This window comes from Ammospiza caudacuta, chromosome 2, assembly GCF_027887145.1.
Source record: "Ammospiza caudacuta isolate bAmmCau1 chromosome 2, bAmmCau1.pri, whole genome shotgun sequence".
Lineage (NCBI taxonomy): Eukaryota > Metazoa > Chordata > Aves > Passeriformes > Passerellidae > Ammospiza > Ammospiza caudacuta.
This window is the reverse complement of record NC_080594.1, coordinates 58,330,977-58,347,372: the sequence shown is the minus strand read 5'-3', so window position 1 is coordinate 58,347,372 and position 16,396 is coordinate 58,330,977. Positions and strand designations below refer to the sequence as shown.

The following is a 16,396-nucleotide window of genomic DNA, read 5'->3' as shown; positions in this document are numbered from 1 at the left end:
CCAGCTCCAACAGATACTGTTCTGGGAATTTGAGGCAAACATTTTCCAGCTCCTTTCCCTCTTCTCTCCAGTCTGAAAAGAGCTGAAAGGTCTGCTTTCCAGTGTCATAGGCAGGTCCTTTGGCTACAAAACAACTGATTCAAAGAAGGCCTTAGATGGTAATTAAGTTTATACTGGCAGTTCTTAAAGTTTACATGTCTGTTAGCACCATATTTCAAGATTTTGTGCTGGTTGCATGGTATTCTTGCATCCTTTGATCCACCAGTGGATCAGTGTTGCAGCTCTCCATTCTATACAGCCTACTTGAAAACTGGTATGTAATAATTATTTGACAGTACTGACAGAAATAAAATTATTTTTGTATTGCAATTCAAGTCAAAGAACAGGTAAGATATATTTTGCTTCTATTGCATAAAATACTGGGAGAAGTAGCATGTATTACATGTTTGGTTTTAATTTTTGATTTACCAAATGGTTTTATTGGTGGAGAATGAATTGGTACTTTCCTGGCACGCTTATCTTCAAAGCAGGAATTGTTTAATGAACTACAAAAATACTAACATCATATCCTTACAGATATGGTTCTAACCTTCCATGGTGCAGCTTTTATCCCTGCCTGGTGCCTCTTGCTTTTGGAGCAGGCAGCTTGCTATTGTGATTTGATTCAGTTGTGGATTTCTTCATCTTTTATATGTGAAAGTGAGCATGGGCAAGTTACTAGATTATTGTTTCTGGGACTCACTAAGTGTAAGCTGAGGTAGAGTCTCTACAACTTCCCTGAAAAATGGCACTGCAATCTGGAAAACTACATCCCAAATCAGTACCACAGCTTTTGCAAAGCTCGTTACATCGATATTCTTCGTCTTTCCCCCTTCCTGAAGATGAAATTGTGGATTATAGTTGGTAGTAAAATAGGGAGCATAAAGTTACTTTTCATATCTGTAAATTCAGTAATATTCATACAGAACCTGAGTTGTACTTGATCTTTTGAATGCTGCTTTTCTGGTCAATTCTTGCCGCTTGTGAGACGTATCTGTGGTTTTGAGTGCTGTGCCAATGGATCTTTCTACCTTTTGGGTTGTTTGGTCCATCTTCCTTAAAGAAGAAATTCCCTTAGTAATTGATGCTGTTTCTTTTTCATTATATGTATTGCAGCTCATGAGGAGTGTCTGCTGTTTGGTTTTCTGTGCAGAGATTTGTATAAAACAAACTATTTTAGATGGTGTAAACTATAAAGAGTAATTTTGTATTGGTCCTTTTTTGTTCTGCCACAACTTCTCAGACATAGTTTGCCCTTGACTTGTCTACAAAATGGATTATCAGTCTGCAAAATGGGTTAAAGCTGCAGGAGTCTAGTGCATTGTTTTGAAAGTAAGAAAGAAAGCAAGCTCACATCAGTTCCTTGATTTTTTCTTCACTGTATGAACTCAGTTGTTAAGTGAAATCATAGTTATAGATGTGGAAATATATAATGAGAATACTTTGGATAAATGTACAAAAATGTTTTTATTTAGAAAGCAAGCATGAAGATGGCTCTGACTTAAAAATCTCCTAAATTCTCTGACTTAAAAGTCTCTGCAAAGAACACATATGCAGTTTTTTCAGTGATGTATGATATAAAAAATTGAAATTATGTAAATATAGTACTAAAATGAAAGAATGGAAGTTGAGAAGTAGCAAGCTGCTTATGGATCCCAGATAACAGTGCAGGTAGTCAGATACCTTTGTTTGATTTGGTAAGTCATGCTTCCTTGCATAATTCTAAATCTCTCTTGGGCTTTATTACTGGTCAATTCACCTTGATACTATGCTATCTGCTGAAGTCAATGTGGATTGTTAATATATCTAACCATAATGTTAATTGTGATTTTTTGCATCAAATATTTGCCTGTTGGAGACATTCAGATGCATTGTCAATCTTCATGCTGCTCTTGTCATCTATTCTATTTTTAAAGAGAACTGTCCTTGCTTTGGTAAAACTGTACATAGGGTAAAATTTCTCAACCTAAAAATGATGAGAGTTAGCGTCTCTTCAGGAGAAAGGAAAGGAATAAAGTGGCTGTTTAGAGCTGTCCTTGCGTAAATGAAGTAATGAAAACTTAAAGCACTAATTAATGGAGAAGCACGCAATGTGTTTTCTGTGAACTACGCTTCTGAAGAAAATGCTGCATTTGCATGTGGGTCTATGTACTGACTTAGCACATGTCTGCTCTCACAGGTGGTCTGTAAAGCTTTGACTGGTTTGGAACCACATTAAGTGAGAAGCAGCTTCTTACTGTAGTCCTCTTCCATGGCAGTGGAATATTGAGTGAATAATATTGAGTGAAAAGACTCTTAAGAATAATTCCTGGTTTGAAATCGCCTAAGTATGGCAGGAGAGCAGTGATGGTTAAGGGACCCTTGATCTTTAGTGAATTCCATTCCTTTATTCTGGTGACCTTTTAATGAATTAAAATAACATGTATTTTATTCTTTATTTCTGTAGAATAAGAAGCATGGTTACTTTGTATTTCTGTAGTTAGGAGTCTTGGATCATAGTTGGGTTTCTGTCGTCTGTATTTTGACTTAAATACAGCTTTGATTGAGCACTTCTGTGTGCCAATGACCATATTTTTCAGATATTATAAAATATTTCCTTTGCCTGCCTAGTGATTTGTCTGATAGTGACAACTCGTGCTCCCCCTCGATGCAGCTTCAATTTAAACCATTTGTCAGTCTCTAACTTTACAAAAATACCATGCATTCCTTACTAGGTAGATAGGAACATCTGTCTGAGTAACCATGTGTTAGACCAAAATGTTTACTTTCAAAAGAGGTCTTTTAAATATATGAAAATTTTCTCATATCCTAGAAATCTTTTAAATATACAAAAATTTTCTCATATACTAGAAATTTCTCATATACTGGACTTCTGTGGAAACTTTACTTAAGCCAAAATTTTCTTCTGTTAATATGAAGTAATCAGTTATATTACAGTGATTCAGAAAACCAGGTTTGAAATGTATGAATGGACTCTCTTTGCAGAAGTGAATTACTGCAGATCACTCATTCATGAATTCTTCCTATTGCAGAATAAATGAATGAAGATGACTCATCTCGAGGACATTTTGTAACAGTCCCAAGTTACCGCTAAAGGCTATTAAATGTTACTTGACACAATAAGAGAGACCATGTTCTATATGTCTCTGCAAAGGAAAATTGCCATTTTCATAATAGAATAAGAAGACTTATGTAAATTAGAATGAGTCATAAATACTTCATGCTTTGAAATTAAATGAAGTATTGGTGTTAAGGTTAGGCTCTGGAATGAAAGTTAAGCAAGCTTAACCTGATTTTTTCTCTTTGAAATAAGAAATAAGATTCTTCTGAAAAGTGTTTTCAAGGAATTAAAGAGGAAAGAAGATACATCAGTTCTGAGACTACAGTAGTAAAATACAAACTTTAGTTTGTTCTAAGATCAGCTTGAGCTTTGCAAAACCAAACCTGTCCATTGCCCAGAAAATTTTGAGAATAAAACTCATACAGAATCACAGAATGCTTTGGGTTGGAAGAGACCTTAAGTGGTCATCTATTTCCAACTCCTCTGCCATGGGGAGGGACACCTTCCACTAGGTGTCTTCCACTAGACCAAGTTGCTGAGAACCCAACCTGTCTGGTCTGGAACACTTCCAGGGATGGGGCATCCACAATTCTCTGAGCAACCCCTGACCGTGCCTCACCACCCTCATGAAAATTTCTTTCTTATATCCAATCTAAGCCTCCTCTCTTTCAGTTTAAAGTGCTGCCTCTTGACCTGTAACAATACACCCTGATAAAACGTCTTTCTCCATCTACTTTATAAACCCCTTTATATAATCAAAGGCTGCAGTAAGGTATCCCCAGCATTTTCTCTTCTTTAGGCTGAACAAGCCCAACTCTCAGCCTGTCTTCACTGGAGAAATGCTCCAACCTTCTGACCATTTTTTTGGCTCTCCTCTGGACCCTCTTCAAGTCCATGTCTGTCTTGTGCTGAGGAGCCCAGGACTCGAGGTAGGAGGATGCAGCCCAAGATACAGTTGGCTGTCTGGGCTGTGAGTACACATTGCCAGCTTGTGTCTAGTTTTTCATCCACCAGTATCCCCAAGTTTTCTGCAGGGCAGCTTTTAATCTATTTTCTACTCTTCTCTGCTGTCAGGCTTGGTGTGGTTTTGATTGTTTACAGATACTGTTACAGCAGCCATACTGAGCATCTTAAAAATCTGAAAGTAACTGCTATTTAAGTACATTTGAAGCAAAGCCCCCTACATTTATCTTGTTCAAATATCATCTTGTGCTTTGGTGTTGAGTTTTATTTTAATATTGGAAGTGGTTAAAGACGTGTCATAAATTCTGTATGAGTTGCCACAGACCCCTGAGAATGGGACTTTGTTAGTTGCTAATGGTCATTGGGAGATGCTTCCCTCACAAGACCACCATAGCTTATTATCAAATCCTAAACACTGTGGTAAGTGGAGGAAGTGTGTGCTGTCATTCTGTGGTGATTTTATAATGCAAAAATACCTGGCACTACAGTAGTGGTCACATTTATAGACTTAAAGGGTGACATCACCTCTAGAAATGCCATATCTTGTTTGTGAAATTACTCAGTATCCACGTTAGCACTGGGCAAAGTTTAGGAATAAAAGAACATTTATTTAAATACAGAGCTCTAGTAATGGAACAAACTAGCAAAAGCAGTAGAACACTATTAACAAGAGTTCTCTCCTAGAGCACATCTAGTCTTCTAGGTAGCTTAATAGCCTGAGTAATGGGCCCCTTACAAGTAAACTCAGGTGTGCATTACAGAGATCTAGTGCGTTGGTTTTCCTGCTTCCATTAAGAACAGCTTACTGAAGCCAGCCAGAGAAGCTGCTCTGGGTGCTCTTTTTCTTTCTGTAGCCTGAGCAGAAACTGATTTTTCATCCTTGTTTCCATTTATGTGTTTCTCATTTCTAAATACTGAAATGCTGCATGAAAACATGTGTAAGTTTATTTGCTTTCCTTTTCATCTTTAATGATGATTTGCAGCTTTTCTCCACAGTAGCCTTCTGAAAATAGATGTAAGGTTTTATGTATCAGTTAATTAAAAAAAAAAAAATCTAAAAAACCCCTCAAAACAACCTCACCCTAAATGGTAAATTATTTCAGTTGTCATCTCCATTCCTTCTATGTAGAAGACTAAACATATTATGTAAGCCTGAAACTGGATATGGATACTTAGATTAACTTCCTTTTCTACATATTAATTTTAGGATCTCCACTGGAAGTATTTAGAGGGCCTTTATAAAAGGCATTGAGGGAAGCTAAGACAAATCAACTGACAATATGGGATCAGAGCAAGCTACAGTGATTTGCAGCTAGTTAATTATTGGTTAAGGATGTCTGTGCAGAGGGTCGGAGCTGAGTCTATAGGAGTACTAACTCTAAAGCACCTCTTTTTGGGAATGACCTTCAATATACACAATTTTTTTAAAAATTAAAGTTTTTCTATTTCTAGATATCTGCACTCAAACTAAAAATAATATTAGTATTGGCCAACTATGTGGGAGTATGACTGCAGAGGATACATAATTCCATTTTGTATTGAAACAAGATGATGAGGGAAAGTGGTCACAAAGCGTGGTTGGAGCAGCTTGATTTGGAGCTGTCTCATTCCAAAATAATTTTAAGTAGGAGCTGTCTTTTTATAGCTTAGATTGATAAACAGGGTGCATGAATGCCCTTGCAAATATTGTTGAAGACTTAACCACTCTACCTTTTACTGGTAGCCTAAAAATTGGATTGAAATGTGGCAAATACCCTTCCATGGCAATGTTCTTCACTTGGGGCTCACTAAATGTAGCGGTGTTTGCAGGGGTCCCAGGACAAGGGAAGAGATGAGAATTTTGACTTCATGTTTTAGAAGGCTGATTTATTATTTTATTACATATATTATATTATATTAAAAGAAAATTATATATTAAAACTACACTAAAGAATAGAAGAAAGGATTTCATTCTTGCTAGAAGGCTAGCAAGGAAAGGGAATGGAAGGATAAAATCTTGTGACTGCTCACAGCCTTGACACAGGTGGCTGTCATTGGTCATCAAGTAAAAACAATTACACATGCTGGGTAAACAATTCTCCAAATCACATTCTAAAGCAGCAAAACATGGAGAAGCTGAAGCTTCTCAGGAGAAAAGATCCTAATGAAAGGATTTTTCATAAAATATGTTTGTGACACCCTTCTGGTGAGATAAAGAAATGATGTCTTTAAGCCCTCACTGCAGCACATGTGGAATGCTCATGTGTTGGCTTTGACACGTAGCACAAGTTCAGTTCATAAGTCAAGTACTCTTGGCAGGTAAAACTTGCCGGTAAGCCCTGCTGCTGTAGCTCTTCTAGTACAAGTGCTGAATTAAAGCTGGGGTCAGACACATCTCCTTGGTTCTGTAGGCCCTCTTGCAGCAGGGCAGAGGCAGTCTTCTAGAGTCACGACCACCTTTCAAATTCGTTGTGCTAACTCAATGAAAATTTCAAAGTAGTGCAAAACAAGGTCATTCTCTGGACAAGAATAAAACACAGCAATCCAGAATTCTCTCCCTTAGATTGGCCTCTCTCTGCTCTGAGAGTGACCATGAGAATTAACCTCGTAACAGAGCTCCCTCAGCCTTCTCTGGGAACTGCCTGACCTTGTCCTCCATTAATTCTGATGACTGACCAGGTCTTTGTGGTCCCAGTCTCATTGAGCCATTAAAGAAGCAGGCAGGGATGACACAAGAAGCTGTTATTGGAAAAACTTACTTTATCATGCTGCTTTTCTGCCAGAGCAGCTCACATTGCTGTTATGCCTACTTTGTTAGTGTTATAAATACTAGGCTTCTAAAACATTCTATTCCCAGAACAAATTGAATTTGGTAAAAGTTTGATTGAAAAGAAAACTAGAGTTGTTTTATCCTCTTCTGCAGTAGCAAATTAAAGAAAAAAAAGGGAATGCATTAATTCATATCTCTCAGATGTTGACTGTAGTGCGTCTTAGGAAAAACATAGTTTTCTGCCATTCATTTCTGTTTAAAATGTGTTAAAGAGAGTCAATATCTTTATATGGACAAAACATGCCTAATATTTGTTGCCTTGGTTATTTCTCTTTCTTCTAATAGATATTTTTAAACTTTTGTTCTATCTTATTTCATTCATGATATGTAAGTTCATAAAATTCTACATTCATTGTAAAGTGTTCAGTCAGGTTCTCCTTTTCCTGTTTGATTTTTCCGGTATATTCAGATCAGTTAATCTTCCCTTGTATCTTCTTTAATCTTCTCCTTTATTCCTTTTTTTGACTCCACTGCAAACTCAGCCTGACTGTAGGAAGGTTCTGGAGACATTTTGTTTGAAATCTCAGTGCTTCAGCTGCATAGTGAAGTCTTCTAATTTTAGGTGTCTAAATGTGTGTTTCTATATGTGGCCTTGGATCTGAGCTCCCATTGAAACTAGTGAAGATTTAGTCACTAGGTATAGTGCACTCAGTGCTTTTCAGCTGACATCAGTTTGCACTCAATAGCTCTCCAGGCTCCACTGTCTGTACCAAGTAGGTCTCCACTTGCTATAATGGGAGTTTGAAGTCCTAACTTGCACAGAGACATATAATTTTAGATACCTAAATGAGATGTCTCCATTTTGTAACTAAAGCTTGGCTATTATAAGCTGAAATAAATAAGGCTACATCCTGAAAGTGCCTCATTTAGGTGTGTTGATTCACAGTTGTACCCTCAGTGAATGTCTTTGTCCTCAAGCACCTGAACTCTTTGAACTCATCCATTTCCATGAGCATCTCACATCACATTTTACAAGGATGGTACTGGTTCTTGGAGGTGTGTGTTGGGAATGAATTTACAGCCCTACGTTGCAGCTGGAGAATGCCCCTAAAACTTGGTTTCCATTACTCTAGTCAGATATGTCTAGCCTCCAAGGCTGTGAAGTTTTAACTCAAGCTGCTGAGATACAGGTGCTGTTATTGCCTCAGTGTGGAATCTGTTGGATGAGCCTTGTATGAAGCATGCTAGGCTTGACAGGTTTGTGTCTGGCAATATTAGAATATTCCCAGGGCACTGCAATCAGTTAATCTGATTTCTTCTCTGACTATGCTGTTGATGGGAAAGAAATAGCCCTATATTACTTGCTTTATGAAGGGGAAACTGGTAGGATCTGTTCTTGTAAGAGTAAGTAGATGTAGTTAGTAGTTTTCTCTGAGTAGAAAGTTTGTCTAATGTAAGCAGTTTGAATTAAATTAAAAAAACTAGAGCTGTGGGCATTTTATTTGGTATTTTCACTTAATGTACAAACATTTAGCATAACTTAAACTGATAGCTTAAACTTTTTCTTAATTGGATGCAATCTGATTAACTAAAATAATAAAGATTCATGAAAATTGCTAATATTAAAGAGTGGAAGAAGTCCCTTAATTTCATTATCTGATTATGTAAAAACAAATAGTGCTTTTATTTTGTAGAAACTCAAACAGTGTTTATAAATGGACTTTGTGCTGGGTTTCATGAAAATGGAAAGGCTAGAACTTTGTGCATAAAGGACTTTTGCTGGATCCTCTTTTGTAACTATGTACAGTACAAATACAGGCTGGTGTGTCATCTGTTGGAATATGCTGTGCATTGTTAGATGAGACCTCAGGAGAGTTCCTTGTAGCTCCACCCTGTGCAATTCAAGTTGTATTGCTGAATTCTTGAAGTATAGTTGTAGCTGTTAAACTATTCAGACTTCTATCACAGAATTACTGTTGGTAAGAAATAGCTTTGAATTGACTTCGGTTTACTCTTGCCCTCTTGTAGCCATGGCTGCCTTATTTTGTGCCACTGCCACTGTCAGGCCCTTGGTAGTTGTGAAGGGTTGCAGACACACTGGGAAGGAAAAGAGTCTTCATAGTTGTGGAGCAGCTTTCATGGCCATTGTTTTTCCAGAATTCCTCAAAACAAAGCCAGTTCCTCATACATACTCAGACTCACACCCATGACAACAAGGCATTGCTCTGCCTTGGTGCCTTCTCTGATGCCAAAAGTTGTTGGGTACCCAGGAAGTTAGTCTCCCTTTCTTTCATTTTCACCTGTGCAAAGCTAATGTGTTGTTTGTTCTTGCAAGAATGTAATATCTAACTAAATGCTGCAACTTTGAATCCAGGGATTTTTAACTCTGTTCTTGGTTTTGCTTTTTTGATTTGTTTTGTAGTAAGAGATGAATCAGCAGCACATGGCTTGATAGATGTGGCTGTGCATGTGTTATTAATAGTAAATTAATAGCTGTCTTTTTTTGACTGTCTGTGAAATGGCTGAGGTTTTGTCAGCTTGCATGACTTACATGATCATGTCACTCTTCTTCAACTTGATTTAAAATCATGGTAATGTAAGTTCCCCTTCTTCCTTTTGCAGACATGCAGCAATCTGTTTTACATCTAAAGCAGTTTATTATCCAAATGAGGGAAAGGAAGAACAGACAGAAGATAACCAAGGTCATTACATATAGGCTAGCTGTGCACAAATATAAACAGCTCCTGTGTAATGTGAGTTAAAGACTGGTTACAAGTAAGTTCAGCCACTTAAAGCCATTAAGAAACAGTGTAATCATAAGAGGTTTCAAAGTTGGAACGGCCAAATTCACTGGAAGTGAATACAGCTATCCACACTGCTGTTCTTGTTTCTTTATGCCAGAGAGAAGCTCTTTCTCACACTACAGAGGGCTTTCTAGTTGTCCTAGAAAAATCAGTTGTCTAGGGCAGGTGCTCTAGGACATCATTCAAAGAGCTTGAGATTTTTTCAAGTGACTGTATAGCATCCAGTAATTGGTAGATGGGTCTCAGGTTATTGGTACTGGAGCTTCTAGAGAAGCTTATGACACCTTCCTTCCCTTTTGATTAATCAGCTGTTCAATGAGGATATGGTTTATCTCCTTTGCTTGTTCTCCATTTGTTTTTCCAGTAGACCATTCCTCAACAGTTCCACTTACCCTTTTGCTTTGATGCTCTATATAGGGGCCATTTTCATAAATACTATGTATAATGTGTTTCCCTTGGATTATCTTTACAGTTCAGAGGTTGGATGGATGTGCCTTTCAAGGCAGCTGAAGAAAGAGCTACAGTAAGAACTATAAATGCAAAACCAGTAGTAAATATTATTGCTCATTAATTCTTAAAAGGAGTTAAAATACAGAGAGTGGTCAGCCTTTCTTTTCTTCTCTGTTTTGCCAACAAGTTGTCTCTTGAAAGATAGCATTTAAGTGAAATGCTATTGTATTGCATCCTCAGCTGCTTTAGACTTGAGGAGTTTGTACTCTGAAAGGCATCACTCTGTGGACAGAGTTAACTCTTTTGGTTTATGCAGCCAAGAGATGTCTCAGTAAAGCTCTTAAGCAGCAGGCAGATTTGGAAAATTATATGACACATACTTAAGTATGCATTTATCTTTTCGTTATGCTTTCCATGTACTTTGTATTTTGTTTCTTGTTTTGTGATCCGGCAAAGATTTTGAATCAGATTAGATAGACAAAAAAAAAAAAAGAACTTTGACTCTGACCTAGATTTAAAATTTAGTTAAATCTGAAATCTTATCTGACTTTTTACTCTTATTTTTCAAGTGATAGCACATACAAATAAAGCTTACAGACAGATCCTTGGGGTGCCTAAATAAAGCCCAAGGTGAGTTTGGGAATTTGAGAAGCTAAACTTTGTTTTTTTCTGAAAGAGACTTTTTTTTTCTGAATTGGGGTCAAAAGCAGAGTGACTGTCTCCCATTAGTTTCACACTGCTGGTGGTGCAGTTTTGGGGAGCATCTGGTGGTTATGCACTGCATTAATGAGTGAAAATATTTAGTAAGTTACAAGGGCAGTCTAAACAACTGGAACCAGTTAAAGTTCTTCCAACATGAATGAGTTTTAAAAATCACCTGCTAGGAGAGCTGAAAAATAAGAGTGAATATCAACAAATATTGATCAGAGGTGTAGAGGACTGACCAGTGTGAGACCAACTTCCATTCATTTCCCTGATTTGCACTACAAAGGGATACAAGAGCACTGTCAAGCATGAGGGTTTTGAGATTAATTATTGATGATTTGATCACTTTTTCACTTGTGGCCTATGTGTGTTAGTGCATTTCTACACAGGTTGTAAATCTGACATCATAAGTATGCAGCATTTTCAATAAAATATTTATGAAAGATACTATTTTATGCTTACTACACCCTTTTAATGCTTCTGAAAATGAAAATTGCTTGAACAGGAGGAAAATGTACCTTGGAAATACCCTATCTTTTCTTTTAATTGCAGCTATATACACTTCAAAGTTTCCTTGCATCACTTTCCAGCAAAGATATGACACATAGTAGATTGTTATTATGCCCACACAGCTTTCTTTGTTCATCCTCTGTCAGGTCTTTCAGATGCCATACAGAGCACTGATTTCTCTACAATAGCTTTCCAATTGTGCATTATGTTCATAGAATTTCAGTGTGTTGTCATGTTTTTTTTCATTACTGAGCCTTGTCCTCTCAACTGAAAAACAGATCCATTATTTTTGATGGGAAAGAATCTAGTCTCATGTTGGTGACAGTAGTTAAACAGAAGGGTATTGGGTTTGGAGTTCTTTTCAGAAGCACATAAATGTACATTGCTGGATCATCTTCTTGTATGGTGCTACTGTGCTGCTGGGTCTGGGCAAGTAGTATAGTAAATATTTCTGTTAAATCTCTCTGTTCCATTTCTGTTCCATCTCTCTGCAGCTTCAGAGATATGGAAAAAAGGTCTGAGGTGCCTGGGAACATTCCACATAGAAAAAGAGGCTTAATGTTGGGTAAGGTTACATCTATTTAGGATGTCGTTTTGGAGGGAAGCAGACAGGAGTAGAAAATGCAGGTGTAATGAATTGCAGGTATGTAATGGAGGCTTGAGGCCAGATACCTGCATGTTGCCTGTTCTCTTGAAAGCATAGCACAGAATGTTTTTGATCACTATTTCCAAAGAACTTCAGCAGTCTCAGTATAACCTCTTTTTTTTTTGTTAACAGTTCTAAATTGTGCATGAAATAGGGAAAGGATTGAATGCTAAATCATGATGAACAGCCAGCCTAGGATGTAAATATATTCCTCCTTAATCACTCAGTAATCAATGCACTCGGGTGTCTTTCAGCTAACAAGACATTCTAGAAATACTTGGTATTTCAGCAAAGCTGATCATCCAGACAGCTCTATGGCACAGGAGATCTGTATTCCAGAAGTGGTAAAAGATTAACAAGAACATGCAGTAGTTGTTCAAAGGAGTGTTGTTTGAATGGTACCCTGAACTGGGTGAAATGCAGTTATATATACTATGCAAGGTTGTGCATAAGATTAATAAATTATGGATAGGGATCTCACTTGAAACTTGATAAGGAGGAAAAAGAAGCAGGCAAGCTATCTATTTGAGTCACAAGATAAATATTATCTCCAGTATAATGTATCTGTAAAGCTTAGTGTGATCATAAAATGCATCAGGACAGTTGTTTTTAGTATAGCTAGGGATGTTTACAGGATTCTGCTGAGATTTCAACTGTAATTTGATAACTCATGTTTACAAAAGATGAAATGAAGCTGACTCCAGGTGTTGTGAATACAAAGTGTTAGGATATTCAGGAGAAAATATAAAAAGAAAGCAGAAGAGTTTGGTCTGCTTGGCTAAAAAATGACTTTGCTAGAAAACAACAGGGATTTAAAAAAAATAATTAATGCCAGAGCTAGTCTAGAGTCCAGTTGGCTATCAAGTGGCTGTGAAATACTTTTATATAATTACAAGAAACTTGGCTACATAGGACAGTGGTGCTCCAGAAGAGCAGTCCAGTAGGGAGACATATGGATTAAAGAACTGCTTTGCTATTGGTTTTCATGCTTCTACATAGAATCCATTCATGGTGGATCTTGATGTATGATAATGGGAGAGAGGAATGAAATTGCAATTGCAGGTGAATAGACTTGATTCATGAAGTGTTTTTCAGGCCTTGAGCCCTCATGATTCAACAACAGAAAATTTTCATCTCCTGCATCCAGACAATAGTGAAGCAATAAAAAGATTTCTGCACAAAGGGCACATTTACTTTGCAGCTATTTAGCAATTTTCTTGTCTCAGCTCCTTCATGGAGGGATATATTGAGCCATACATAATGTATAGTAAGGAACTCCACTGTATGCATGTGTCGTTTTTCCTTTCTTCTGGTTTGGAATGACAACTGTTATATGTCTGAGCCAAGTTAGTTGTTTCATCCCTGGCCTCTTGTTTGGCACAGGTAAGTAGATTCCTTACACAGTTCTTTCTGGCTCCAGGTTCATTTTGGATGCCAAAGCAGTGGGTCTGTTACTTTCCAAAACGTATTTGGTTACAAAGCAAATTGAATTTGAAGAGAACACTGCAATGATATAGGCTTGTCTTTGTTTCTGCTTTGTTTCCAGCTTACTGCTTTCCCAGATACTTTCTTTCTGGTAATGCATGTTTATTAACATTGCTGAAAGCTTTTTATCAACAGAAGCCTTTGCTATAGATGCTCTTAGTATTTGAGCTCACATGCTTCCCATATGTGTCACTCGCTTGAGATTTGTAGAAGATAATGCCTCGTTTATGTGTAAAGAGTTCATTGACAGAATCAAGGAGTCTGTCACATGAAATGCCAAAAATTTTAAACTTCAAATTCCAAAACAAGTTTAAAACATACAGATTTTAAAGTCTTTGTTAGATTGCAGACCCTGAAAACCATTTTCACATCGCTTTGAGCAGTAAATTGTGAGGTTTGCAGTGCAAATTGGCTGATAGTGTTAAGGGATTTGTCAATAGTAGAAGCATTTCACTGCAGAAGGGGCTGCAGATGTTTGCAGCAAGCATGGCACCTTTCTGTGTTGCCAAGTCTGACTGACAATATCTTATCAGTCAGACTTAGCTTTTTTAAATGTGTATCCTGGTTTGGGGTTAATTAATTTGGGATCAAATTTCTGCAGAGCTTTATGGACATGAAAATTCTTTTATGTGGACCTTAAGTCATTAGCAGAACCACAAATCTTAATCTAAGTGTTTAAGTACTTAATCATGTCAATTGCAATGATAACAGTGTTCAAGAACAGTAGTTTTTCAGTCAAACTTTTATTTCTACTGTCTTCAGAGCATCCCCTATTGTATCTGCATTTATAGGCTTGTTACTAGTGAAAAGACAGAGAAAAATATGTCTGTGGGAAGAATTGTGATTGCAAGGGATGATGTTTAAGATGCTTGGATTCCACCTTAGTTGTAACTTAGATTTAGCTGCAGAAGTCTCAGATGAAGCCCAGGTCACCCACTAAATAATTATTTAATCCAAGGAAGCATGCTGAATCCATTGCTTCTCCTGTTTTGACCGTGGAATTCCCTACATGCCTCTAATGTTTCAAAACATGAGGCCACAGGGGACAGTAAGGAGACAGACATCAAAGGCAGAGACAGTATAGAAACAGTATATAAATGATGCCTTTCTGTCTCTCCAAAAAGAAAGGCTGCTTGTCTGCTTGGATTGTATTAAGTTTGTTCTGAAATGAAAACAGTATCATCAGCAGGAAATTGTTTAAAGCACTTGCCCACAACCAAAACCAAATCTGAGCTCTGCAAATACCACAGAATCTAAACCTGTAGCTCCCCGATTCCAGCAGTGTCCCTTAGCCATGAGGCTCTGGGAAATTCTGAGTTGGCCTTTTCTTTTGTTGGCTTTTGGAGGTGGGCATCTTCACTTCAGAAAAAAAGATTCTAGATAGAGCAAAAATATATGGGAAAGCACGCTGCCTTTTTCTGTTGATGTAATGGGGATTCCTCTATGATTTAAGTGAAGTCCTGGGTTCTTCCTCTTTTAAAAGCTGACTCTGAATTTTCCACTTAGAAGCTCTTGGATTAAATGAGTTAAGTGTGTTCCATTCCAGTTTCTAGTGGTCCATCTCCAGCAGAAGTGACCCAGGTTATTTCTTCATTTGGTGTTCATAGCACTCTCCTAAAAAGGAGCAAGCTGTGATGAATGTGCAGAAGCAGAGACTTGTCCTCTGGAGGCAGTCAGTGAATCAGGCTGCGGAAGCCAAGTGTTTGCTTTAGATGCTGCAAAGTGTAAGGTGTATGACATCAGATGTTTTCAGTTTGGTCTTAAATCTCTCTTTTGCCATATGATTCTGTATCATTTGCCTGGGTCTTGTTCCCATGCCACAGTTTGTGGCATGATAGAATGATTTCTCATCAAAAATGTCATCTTTTGAATTGTCAGCTTCATGGATTGTTTTCTCCATTCATGATTTGAAACAAAACTGTGTAATGAAGTGTTACTTCAAAATCTATTTCATGGTTAAGAAACCTACATCTGCACATTTGTTGTGGAACTGCAGAGTTGCCAGAAACTTTGTTGGTGAACTCAAGTGAACACCTCACATGGAGACATAAAAATAATTGTATACAGTGAGTGTGAAGAGAGGTAGGGCTGTAGGACCAAACACTTTCCACTGCTTAGTATTGTTACAAATAATCTTTTCATCTGATCAGAAGAGCAGACTCACCTAATTAAAGAACCACATCTGAGAGTAAAATTTCAGTGAGACAGCTGTTGGGTGGGAGGTTTTTTAGAAATCGGCAGTTGACATTAACTTTTTACCTTTTACTGAGAAGAAGATTTAAGCCTGGTTTTGTACCCTTGAACTCTAGAGGTGGAGCCAATGCCTTTCTAGATTTACCTATTTTTCCTTCTTCTGCTAAATCGTATAGAATCCAGGATTATGGGATTTCTGGAAAGCTGAAATACCCCACATCCTACTAACTTAGTTTTATATCTTCTAGTTGGAATGATTACTCCCAAACTGGTCTCTTTAAAGAAAGTTGTGTTTTGTATTTATTTTACATATTAGGAGGATTTCAGCTAATAATAATAATAATAATAATAATAATAATAATAACTTTTGTTCTGCTGTGGTTTTATTTTAAATGGGCAATATGAATCTGCATTGTATTCATTTGTGTAATTAGATTGAAACCTAGATAACCCAAAGGTTTTCAAATGAAAGTACTTGTTATTAGTAGATTCCAGAGGCTCAGAGTAGGATGCCTTTAGAGATGTCTGCCTTGGTTAGAAATAAAAATTTTACTTGGGCACTGAATTTCTTCTTGACAGCCTTTTCTGATAGGACTTTTTGCTGTGTTTTCTCATGCTGTATATGACGTATTGATCCCAGTTTGCACAAATGGATGATTTTTTTATTTGTTTTATATCCATGGACTCTTCTCTCTTGTCCATCATTTTAAAAGACCTCACCTTAGAATCTGGTAAAATTGTTCCAGCATTTCTATGAATGCTGTTGATTTTCTTAATCAATACATAAGATT

At 37.2% G+C, this 16,396-nt stretch overlaps 1 protein-coding gene across 3 annotated transcripts in view; it reads left to right on the top strand.

Annotated features, from left to right (window-relative positions):
* The window catches only part of FNDC3A (fibronectin type III domain containing 3A), a 111,058-nt gene that overhangs the window by 37,755 nt on the left and 56,907 nt on the right, over positions 1 to 16,396 (top strand). The window lies entirely within an intron of this gene.